The sequence below is a fragment of the Octopus sinensis genome, linkage group LG21 (genome assembly GCF_006345805.1).
Source record: "Octopus sinensis linkage group LG21, ASM634580v1, whole genome shotgun sequence".
Classification (NCBI taxonomy): domain Eukaryota; kingdom Metazoa; phylum Mollusca; class Cephalopoda; order Octopoda; family Octopodidae; genus Octopus; species Octopus sinensis.
The window spans coordinates 20,753,990-20,767,474 of NC_043017.1; positions in this window are offsets into that span (position 1 = coordinate 20,753,990).

Consider the following 13,485-nt stretch of genomic DNA (forward strand, 5'->3'; position numbering starts at 1 on the left):
TACATACATACATACATACATACATACATACATACATACATACATACATACATACATACATACATACATACATACATAACAACATACATACATACATACATAAATACTACATACCATACATACATACATACATATATATATATATTATATATATAAAGAAGAAGGAGGTAGTTAGAATTTTGGATAAATCTATTTAGCTCTTTCGTTAGTTCAATTGAACTCTTAAAGATATCTTTGAACAAGTGGAAGTGCTGTTAAAGGATTATCCCAAATTCTGACAGCCTCCTTCTTCTTAATATACAATATCTGTATACCACTTCAAACACTCTATACATCATCATCCTCATTGTTTAATTTCCACCTTCCATGCTGGTAAGGGTATATATATATATATATATATATTATATATATATATGTGTGAGGAGAGTTTACGAAAAAAACAAAAGACGAAGACAGGTGGTGTAGAAAACAAACAGATGTATTAGTATAACGCTCAGGAATAGAAAAAGTCTTTTACGTTTCGAGCCTATGCTCTTCTACAGAAAGGGACACAGAAAAAACAAGGAGAGAAACAAGGAAAGAAAAAAGGATAGAATATATATATATATATATATATATATATATACTATATTAAATCTCTGAGTGAGATAGAAACAGTAGCAGTACAGAACTGTAGCATATATTTGCCAGCCAAGTGTGGCGTCCTATACAGGACAGTGCTACTGATGTTTATAGCCCCAGGAAGACATCTCCTCCAGCTGGTTAATGACACACATTCTGCGTCCGATTAGTATTGCGAGGTCATTGCTCCCATCTCTAGCCTTATGTGATACACACAGACTTGAGTTTCTGGGTGGTTACCTGTCCTCAGTGGGTGTTAATCACAAGCTAGTGATGAAAGCTCATTCCACTCACAAAATACTATATGCTTTTTCCAGTGACAAACTGTTGATGATCTCAAAAATGAGTTTTCATAATTAGCTTGTGTTTAACACATACTAAGAATGGGTAACCACCCAGAAACTCGAGTTTGTGTATATTGTGTAAGGCTAGAGAAGGGAGTGATGATCTCCCCTCGCAAATACTAATTGTACATAGAATGTGTCGTTAGTCAGCTGGAGGAGATGTCTTCCTGGGGCTGTAAATGTTAGTATCACTGCCATGTATACGACACTACACTTGGTTGGCAATTATGTGTTACAGTGTGTATGTATATATATATATATTATATATTATATATATATATATAATATATATATATATATATATATATATATATATAGTTAATCCAAACATGAAAGCACAAAAAAACACACAATGCGAGGACGTGGAACAATATAGTATTATTGGACGCTCAGGAAAGAAGGAGGGTTTAACGTTTTGAGCGGAGCTTCGTCGGAAACATAGGAGAAGGAAAGATCCAGAGAAGGAAGACAGAGGAAAAAAAATCGCCAACGGTACACACGCGGTCACATTTATATATATATATATATATATATATTATATATATATATATAGTACGACAGACTTGTTTCAGTTTCCATCTACCAAATCCACTCACAGGACTTTGGTCACACTGACATTATAGTAGAAGACACTTGCCCAAGGTGCTACACAGTTGGACTGAACCCAGGACCATGTTGTTAGGAAGCAAGCCTATATGGCATCAAAATTTTTTGTCACACGAAGTTGCGACCTATTCATTGACAAAAAACTGCATCTCCAATTATGCAATCTTTTCCTTGGATGTACTTGTTTCAGGGCGAGGTACTTGTATTTAAATATGTTCCATTATTATGAAACACACTGTATTTTGCAATAATAGCACTTTTTTGAGAGATAAACGTAAAAAAACCCCCAAAACATGACAATAGGAAAACAGCAAATTGGAGACAAGGAGCGGGGTTTGATAGACAGCATAATTTAGTGATATGTTAAACCTATGTTACAATGGGATACATGAACATAATAGTGAAAAATACAAATGATAATAATAAAAATAATAATAGTGTTGTTGGGTGGTAAAGAACCTGTAAGAATGGCCCAGTTCTCTTGGAAAGCGGGGCATTGTCTAACGGTTTGGTTGAGTAAAAATCGTTGGAATTACATGTAACATAAGCTTTGGAATTTTAAGAAAATAAGCAATGATTAAAGTTGATTTCAAGATTTGAATGTCGAGACATTTTCAAATGTGTAATGACATTATTTTTTTTTGGTGGGGGAGCTCTTTTGTGAAATTAAGGCTGTGGGGTGAGTGGGGGGGGGGCATACAAACACACACACATGCACACACACACACATACAACCACAGATACATGCGCACACATATACACGAGGTTCTGTTGTTTATTTATTTCTTTTTCTTGGCAACATAATTACTGAGCTCTGTTTACACATGCACACACCCATACACACACATGAACATGTATAATCTATCTGTCTATCCGTCCTCTCTCTCTCTCTCTCTATATATATATATGTATATATATATAGGGGTGAATTCATGAAAAAAACAAAAGACGAAGACAGGTGGTGTAGAAAACAAACAGATGTATTAGTATAAAGTTCAGGAATTGAAAAAGTATTTTATGTTTCGAGCCTACGCTCTTCCACAGAAAGGAACACAGAAAGAAACAAGGTGAAATGAATATATATATATATATATATATATATAGGTATATATATATATATGACAGCCAAACGGATTTTATATATACATTATATACATAATATATATATATATATATATATATAGATAAGATGCATATATATATATATATATACATATATATATATATATATATATATATACATACAGAGCAGTGTCATTAAACATTATGATACTTTTATCATAACTTTTAATTTTTTGATAATGATAAATGAGCACTGTATGTTTTTTTTTCATAACTGTATACTTACTTTTGCACCACCCTGTATGTATATATATATATATATATATATATATATATAAAAATTTAGCAATTAAGGACAACTACTTAATAAGGAAAACTTAACAAGAAATTGTCAGGTAGATAGCGTGAAAGACCTCATAAGAGAAAAAAATTTCGAAAATAATTATTTCTTATTGAACATAGCGTGTGGCATGTATGTATAATGCCCTCTGGCATGTATGTATAATGCCCTATATATATATAATATATATATATATATATATATATATATATATATATATATATGTATATGTTAATATACTGACATCTGTCTGTCTATCTATCTATCTGTCAGTCTGTCTGTTAGCATGTATGTGCATAAGCACATAATTCCCTTCAAAAGATAAATTTCATACAGTTCTGCTTCTGTCAATTCTTTTGTTTAAATAAAATTAAATCAAATTAAATGAAATTAACCTCCTACCACCAAAAAAAATAAATAAATAAAAAGACAAAATGCAAATTTGCAAGAGAAGAAGGAAGAACACAAGAGCAAGAACAAAAAACAAAAGATAAAAAGACAAAAATATAAAGAAAACATATAACAAAAAGCAACAACAAAGCAAAATTCAAAGTAAAAACAAAACTAAAAAAAAAGAAAAAATGTTCTTGTTTTCATTTTCCAAACGTTTACAAGATATTTTCTAAAAGCCTTCATTTGCTGGTGTTGCTCCAAGACAAGGACCGATTATTGATTAATAAAGGCTTGCGCCATAAAATTTTGAATTTGGTATTCTATTCTTGTCTGTTACTAGCGTGGAATATTCTTTTCTTGTGGAAAACTAAAAGAGGAGAAAACGAAAAACAGGACAAGAAAAAGCAGAAAAACAGAACAAAAAATTCTTTTGTTGTGTTAATCACACACACACACACACACACACACACACACTTAGTGCAAAACCAAAATTATTCCGTGAAGAAAATTTTGAGATTTTTAGCTGATAATTTGAACTATAGTAAGGAAATGTCAATATTTATTGAAATTCTATGCATGTGAGCTTTTTTTTGTAAAAGAGAAAATATTTTTCTTTTTCATTGAAAGCAACAGTTACCAATTTTGAGTGTTATAATATTTACTTATATAATATTTTGTGTTGTGAAGATAAGTGATATAAACATATATATATACACACACATATACAAGATAATTTAACAGATGTAGACTATATCAATAATATATTTTACATAGTAGAAGCATTATCTAGTACTGAACTCAATACATTGGATAGAGTAGACACGTTCTATTTTCTCTCCATTTTTTGCTTCTCCCCATCTGTTTTTTTTTCTCTCCTCATTTCTTTCTGTAGAAGAGCATAGGTTTGAAACATCAAAAACTCTTTCCTTTTTCCCTGAGCGTCAAACTGATCTCTGACTTGTTTGCTGCTCCCTCACCTGCCTCTGTCTTTTGTTTTTTGGACAAATTTTGAACTATATATATATACATGAATAATGTAAAGATGCATGGCTTAGAGGTTAGCATATTTAACTCATGATTGTAAGGTGTTGTGTTCGATACCTAGTGGTATTTTGAGACACTTTATTTCACAATCTCCCAGTAAACTCAGCTGGAAGAAAAATGGGTTGTATCTGTATTTCAAAGGGGCCAGTTTTGTCACTTTTTGTATCATGCCGAATCACCCCGAGAACTAAGTTTGGGGAACACATGTCCGTGGAGTACTCAACCACTTGCATATTAATTAATTTCATGTGTAGGATGTTCCACTGCTTGGATCAACTGGAACAATTATCATCATAACCGATGGAGTGCAACACACACACACATATATATATATATTCTTTTATTCTTCCATATGTTTATATATATATAAACACCCAGTAAGGGGCTTCATGGATGATATCATGGTGATAGCTACAATCCACGTGGAGGCAGAAAGGGTGCTGACTTTACTTGAAGACATGGCAACAAGGGTTGGAATGAAGTTTAAGCCCAAAGAATCTAGAAGCATGGTGATCAGGAGGGAGATATATATGTATGTATATGTATATGCGTGTATGTATGTATATGTATGTGTGTGTGCATATAATATATATATATATTATTTATTATTATTATTATAATAATATATATATATATATATATATATATAATCAGCCAAAATTGCGAAGATGATCTGGTTCTTGACTGATGACTGAGAGCTTCGAAAGTCCCGTCTGTGTGTTTTTTTGTCGTCTTCTAAATGTTTCCCGTTCTTGTCCCAGTTTGTGTTTTTTTAACGTTTACATATATATATATATATATATATATATATAATTACGATGGGTTTCTTTCAGTTTCTGCCTACCAAATTCACTCCGAAGGCTTTTGTCTTCCTAAAATTCTAGTAGAAGACACTCGCCCAAATTGCCATGCAGTGGGACTGAACCTGGAACCACACGGTGGTTGGGATGCAAGCTTCTTACCACATGGCCACTCATGTGCCTATATATTTTAAGTAACTTGTAAAGTACAATGCCCCTCGGCCACCCACAGCTACCTCCTCACACACCAAGAACAAGCAACTAACAGACAACATATATTCACTTTTTAGCTGGTTTCCATGTTCAATATTTCTTCTCATTGACTCATGTTTTAAAAAATACAAAAAAAAAATACAATAAAGAAATACACACAAACAAATAAATTACAAATGAAACAAAACAAAAGAGCGGTGGTTGTGGTGGTGGTGGTGGTGGTGGGGGTGGTGCTGTGGAAACCTTCCTTCGGAGTTTCAAATCAGTCCCAATCACCCTACCAAAATACATAATAAGGTGTTTTAAAATTAGAGCCTTCAGAAAATTCCTCTTTGATTCGACGTTCTCCATTCCCAATACAATTCTATTTTTTTTTTCCAACCAAAGCAGGGGTTTAAATTTCTTACTTTGTTGTCAATTAGCTGAACATCGTTTAGTTCTTTTGTCTTTCGTTACTTCTTTTTCTTCATCATCATCATCATCGTCATCATCATCGTCGTCATCATCATTATCGCCATCATCATCATCATCATCGTCATCATCGTCATCATCATCATCATCATCATTGCCATCATCATCATCCTCATCATCATTATCATCATCATCATCATCATTGCTATCACCATCCACATCATCATCATTCCTATCATCACCATCACCACAATCATCATCATTGCCGTTATCATCGTCGTCGTTGTCATCATCATCGTTATTATTATTATCATTTGATTATAATTTTTTGCCGTGTTTTGTATATATTTAATATTCCATTCTTTCACCACCCTTATTACCAACATCAACATCATCATCACCATCTTTATAATTTTCTTCGTTTTTATTTTGTTTTTTTTCCCCCCTACCACAGAATGTTCTTCTCTTCTTTATTGTACCATTCCTTATTTTAATTTAATACCAATATCACTATTATTATAATACATATGTGTGTGTATGTGTCTGTGTATGTGTGTGTGTGTGTGTGTGTGTACTTTAGTAAATACCTCTTCAAAAAAGAAGAACCTCATTTTAAGGTTAAATGCTCAATTACAAGCGTGGAAATACGTGTTTATTTAGATGATGACATCATCCAAATTATACTCACACACACTCATACACATACATACACACACACACACACGTGTGATGGGCTTATTTTAGTTTCCCCTCTACCGAATGAACTCACAAAGTTTTGGCCGGCTTGAAGCTGTACTAAAAAGGTACCACTTAGATGACGATGATGATGATGATGATGATGATGATGATGCTGACATGGGTTGGATGGTTTTGACAGGAGCTGGCAAGCAGGAGCTGGCAAGCAGGAGAACTGCATCAGGATCCAGTCTGTTTCCGCTTGGTTTCTGTGGTTGGATGCCAACACCAGTTGTCAAGCAGTGATGGGGAGACAAACACAGACACAAAGACACACACACACGTGTGTGTGTGTGTGCATATATATATATCATCATCATCATCATCATCGTTTAGCGTCCGCTCTCCATGCTAGCATGGGTTGGACGGTTCAACTGGGATCTGGGAAGCAGAAGGCTGCACCAGGCCCAGTCTGATCTGGCAGTGTTTCTACAGCTGGATGCCCTTCCTAACGCCAACCACTCCGTGAGTGTAGTGGGTGCTTTTTACGTGCCACCAGCACAGGTGCCAGACGAGGCTGGCAAACAGCCACGATCGGATGGTGCTTTCTATGTGTCACCGGCACGGGGGCTGGACGAAGATGGCAATGGTGCTTTTTACGTGCCACGGCACGGAGGCCAGTTGGGCGACGCTGGCTACGGCCACGTTCGGATGGTTCTCTTAAGTGCCACCGACACTGGTATCATAGCTACAAATTCCATTGATGTTGATAGATTACGATTTTGATTTTGATTTTCACTTGCCTCAACAGGTCTTCACAAGTGGAGTTTTGTATCCCAAGAAGAAAGGAATGCTTAAGTGGGCTGGCTACATCCCAGGTATAGGCCACAGGATTATATATACATAATTACATATATCCAACAGGCTTCTTTTCAGTTTCCATCTACAAAATCGACTCACCAGGCTTAAGTCGGCTTGAGGTCATCGTAGAAGACACTTGCCCAAAGTGCCATGCAGAGGGACTGAACCTGCAACCAAGTGGTTGGGAAGCAAGCTTCTTACCACACAGGAAAAACACAGGTTATGTTATGGACTTCATTGGCTTACAGCTGTTTCTGCTATCAGATGCAATGGTCCCTTAGCTGAGTGTCTGGAGAATATCCTACAACTGCATCGGAACCTCGAATATGAAGTGTAATTTATTCGTGAAAAGCGAATTACATTTTTGGAATGCACAGGGAAAGGCATTCCCAGTGAGAAAGCCATTGCTGATGTATATGGGAAAGTGTTGGTTTTCCTTTGGTTTCAGTGACAAAGGATCAATTGCTGGATCAACTGCACCATGGGCTCATTTAATTGTGTGTGAGCCAATTAAATGAGTTGACCATTCCACAAACATATGTACCCTGAACACTACCCAATGCATTACAAGGTGCAACAGTGCATAACATAAAGGGATTCTACACAGTTTTCCTCTTCTCCAGTACCACCCACAAGTTATAAGTCAACCCAAGGCAACAGAAATGACAATTGGCCAAAATGCCATGCTGTGGGACAGAACCTGATACCTCGATGTTGTGGAGCAAACCTCTTAACTATTTGTCCGTATTCCACATCACACACACACACACACCTGTGTATTAGATGAAATATGGACAAATATTTAAGCTTTATATCTAGTCTATCTATCTATCTATCTATCTGTCTATCTATCTGTCCATCCATCTATCTATCTATCTATCTATCTATCTATCTATCTATCTATCTATCTATCTATCTATCTATCTATATCTATCTATCTAGCTATCTATCTATATCTATGTATCTATCTATCTGTCTGTCTATCTGTCTGTCAACCTATCTATTCATCTTTGTACAAACGTATGTATGTATGTATATATCTATCTGTCTGTCTATCAGTCTGTCAGTCAATCTATCTATCTATCTAGCTAGCTAGCTAGCTGTCTGTCTGTCTGTGTGTCTGTCTATCTCTGCAAGGCACCATACATATGGCTGCATGTTTGTATTTATAGAGATACATGTACATACAGATATATATATATATATATATATATATATAACATGCACATACACACATATACTTCAACAGAGACATGCATGCACATGCATACACACACATATATACATATACAATTGCACACACACACACACACACACACACACGTACATATAGGTGCCTTTTCCTTGTCATCTCTTGCTTCATTTCCTCTCTAACAAACAACTTTATAAATATCAAAGACTTTGTTCACCATCCAAGCTGTAATAATCCATTGTGTAACAGGATGGCTCACACCCAGCCACTTCTTGTTACTGTCACACTCCCCACCCACCCGAAAACAGGAGAATAGAGCGAATGGGGGGGGATGAAAAGTGGAGGGGGGAAACATGATATACTGATACAAGTGATGCAATAATAATAATAATAAAAATGATAATAATAATAATAATAGTAATAATAATAATAACAACAATGTTAGCAAATAGTAATAATAGTAATAATAATAACAACAACAATACTAACAACAATAATAACAGTAATAACAATAATAATAATAATAATAATAATAATAATAATAATAATAATAATAATAATAATAAAAATAATAATGATTATAATAATAATAATGATAATAATAATAATGATAATAATAATGATAATGATAACAACAATAATAACAATAATAGTAATGATAATAAAAATAATAATGATAATAATAATAATAGTCATCTCTTTACAATCACAACACGGTGACTTAGGTCTTTGCATTGTAATTTCATGTCCGCTTCTCTCTCTGTCTCTCTCTCTTCCTCTCTGTTATGTGTGCGTATGTGTGAATAAACATGTATATGCATATGTGTGTGTGTATATATATGTATGTGTTTATATGTGTGTATTTTGTGTGTGTGAATGTACACGACTGCCACAAGCGCATATCTAGATATATATGGATATGCATGTGTGTTGTATATATACATACACATATGTATATATATATATATTTACATACACATATGTATATATATATATATATATATACATACCGATACTAAATACATACATATGTCTATAGTGCATTTGCAGAAGAAAGAACAAGATAGAATGACAGGAAGAAGGAGGGGGAAGTGGGGGAGGGGCATTTTTCTATCCCCGAACCCTTGTTTCACACCTAATCAAATGTGAATTTTTTTCTTCTTTTTTCTTCTTCACAGCCCCTTCTTTTTCCCTCCACTCATGTGGGGTTTTGGGTGGTTGGGGGGAGGGGGACACATTTCGCTTGACGCCACCACCGCCGCCTCCTCCTCCATCATGAATCCTTCCTGTAAAACTAAACCCTGTTATATTTATTTCTTCTCTCAGCGCAGCCCCTCCCCTCGTTTCTATATCTTTTGTTAATAAAATAAGAAAAACTGGTAAGACACCAGATCTGTTGGAAGAAGGAGAACAACAATGGCAACAGCAACAACAACAGCAATAACAACTAATAATGTACACGAAAACATCAACAATGAAAACACAAATATAAAAAAAAAAGGGGACAAAAAAAAATAGCAAGGAAATTAGAAAGAACGAAAACCATGATAACCCAAGCCGAACTTATCCACCAAGAGCAAGAAAACAACAAGAAAAAGACAAATTTGAAGCCGACAAACCCCCTCCGAAAAAGAATGACAAACTGATGACAATAACAACGACAACAACAACAAAAAGACCACCTTAATAACATCAAGAAGAAAAGAGAAAGGGTACAAAAAGAAAAAGAAAAAGAAAAAGAAAGAAAAGAAAGGGAAGCAAAACTGCAACAACCAACAATCAGAGTTTCTGCAATCACCATCATGCGCTACCTCCTTCACCACTATTGCCACAATTACCACCTCAACTGCTTGTACCTATACTGTAGTCATTGTTGTTACCAACTACAGTATTAACACAACTACCACCATCACCACCACCACCACCACCACCACCACCACTACTACCTCTACTGTAGCCAGGACTATTAGTGTCAAACCTACTACTGCAAATATCACGACCACCACCATCACCATCACCACAACCACCATCATCAACAACCGCATCCACTACCATCGCCACCACCACCACCACCACCACCACAACAACAACAACCACCAAACTACAATTAGCTTCATGACCATCACCACGGCTACAACCTACACTGTTGTCGCCTCTGTTACTAGCAAACGCTGCTACCACTGCAACTACTACCACCACCACCACCACCACCACTACGACCACCGCTGCCACCACCACTGCCACCACATACCACCATTATCTTCATGACCACCCTGAAACAACCACCACCACCACCACCACCATCATCACCAACACTACCCCCAACACAATCACCATTGTCCCCACCACCACCACCTGACCCCCCCCCCCCTTACCAACCTCATTACCAAAATACTGTTACATAAAGCACTACAACAAATGAATAAATATGATCAGAAATCATAATTCTCTTGAAGAATACATTTTTATTTAGTTTTCTCATTTTATTTATATATTTATTTAATCTTTTGTTACCCCCATCCACCCCACCCCACCCCTGCTGCCACAACTGTTTTCGTTTCTGTACCATTTTTTTTGTTTTGTTTTTGTTTTGTTTTTTCATCCTTGATTTCCTTCTTCAGTATAAAGAATTCTTTGAAGTGGCTTGTCATCACTCTATAGTATATAACAAGTAGCAGGAATAGAAGGAATCCACCCAACAATTGCAAGTTTTTTGGAATAATTCCGAAAAAAATGAAAAGAAAAATCGCATCCCCCCCCCACCACCACCACTCTACAGTGCTCCTCCAATTTTATGAAATTATCCCAAGAAAAGGCAACTGTTGTAGAATTTGTCTGCGACAACTATGGCAACCGTAAAGAGTTTGGTATTACCTTGTAATACCATGCAGGATGCATGACTGTGTGTTCGTTGTGCATGTGTGTGTGAGTGTGTGTGTGTGTGTGTGTTGTTAGTTGTCTGTATGTAGTGGTGTATCTGGGCGCACACACATACACAGACACACATACACAAACACACACACACACACACTAAACAGACACATGTATACCCACAAACATATGGACTGAAGCAAGCATAGTAGCTCAAATATCAATTTATACACACACACACACACGCATATATCATCGTCGTCGTCATCATCATCATCATCATCATCATCATCTCTAGCGTCCATTTCCCTGCTGGCATGGGTTAGACAGTTTGACTGGAACTGGTAAACCAGAGAGCTGCACCAGGTACCAATCTGTTTTGGTTTGATTTCTATGGCTGGATGTCCTTCCTAATGCCTTCCACTCCAAGTGTGTAGTGGGTGCCTCTATGAGTCACAGGCGCAGGTGCCTTTTTGTATGACACTGGCACAGGCCATGACTACAATTTCACTGTATAAAACCCTCTATATATTTGTGTGTATGCATGCATGTGTGTGTGTGTATGCAGAAGCATGTAACTATGAATGTTGATAATTTGCATGGAGCCACAAAATGACTTTTGTTGGCTTCTCCTAAAAACAAGTAATGGTTGATAACAGGTATGTGTGTGAGTGTGTGTGTGGTGTGTATAGATATGTGGCATGTTTTAACAATTGCGAAGTTCTTTTCGCATGAAACCATTGGTTACCTTGTTAATGCACAAACAAAGTATATATATGGCTATGACTTTAAACTGCATCCATATGTGGGGCACTGGTTCAGGAGTCTTTGAGGAATGTGGGTCCACATCTTAGCCATTATTTTTCCCAGGTCTATTATGACATGTAATAGCAGCACCGGCCAAGGTCTGTCCCATCTATGGGTTAATTAGCAAATTAACATGCGACAGACTTGCCTCCATAAGAAAGTCACTCACAGACACCCTATCAGACCCAAGGCATATGAGCCCTTTGTCTCCTTCAGCCCTTTGACTTGTCTTACTTCATACAGATCTTGCATCCTGGTAATTACTAAGATCGTGGAACACAAGTGCAAGTTTAAAGTACAAGAGAAAGAGAGAGAGAGAGAGAGAGAGAGAGAGAGAGACAGACAGACAGAAAGAGAGAAAGATAGAGAGAGAGAAAGAGAGCGACAGACAGACAGACAGAAAGAGAGAGAAAGAGAGAGAGAAAGACAGACAGAAAGAGAGGGAGAGAAAAGAGAGAGACAGAGAGACAGACAGAGAGACAGACAGAAAGAGAGAGAGAGAAAAAAGGAGAGAGAGAGAAAGACAGACAGACTGAGAGAGAGAGAAAGAGAGAGAGAGAAAGATAAACAGAAAGAGAGAGAGAGAAAAAAGAGAGAGAGAGAGAGAGAGGAGGACTGTCTCAAAACAGGTTGTTCAGCAAACCAAGAGACCAGCTCCAATGTCATTGCACTTTCTCCATAAGTCCTGTAGTTATAGAAAAAGAAGCAACAGGGACAGGCAGCCGATGCTTTTGGAAGTCTTCAGCTTTGATCCTGCACACAGGAAGCCATATGAGCTAAGAGCGCCGTGTAGCTGTGTCTAGCTAAACCCCATTAATCAAAATGATGAGAGACTTACTTAACAAAATCAAAATCAAAATCGATCAACGTCAATGGAAATCATAGCTATGATACCAGTGCCTGTGGCACATAAGAGAACCATCCGAACATGGCCATTGCCAGCGCCACCCCGACTGCCTCCGTGCCAGTGGCACGTAAAAAGCACCATCTGATCATGGCTGTTGCCAGCCTCGCCTGGTCTCCGTGCCGGTGACACATAAAAAGCACCAGCCGATCGTGGCCGTTGCTAGCCTTGCCTGAGCTCCGTGCCGGTGGCACATAAAAAGCACCATCCGATCATGGCCGTTGCCAGCCTCGCCTGGCCCTCATGCAAGTGGCATGTAAAAAGCACCATCCGATTGTGGCCGTTTGCCAGCATCGTCTGGCACCTGTGCCGGTGGCACGTAAAAAGCACCCACTACACTC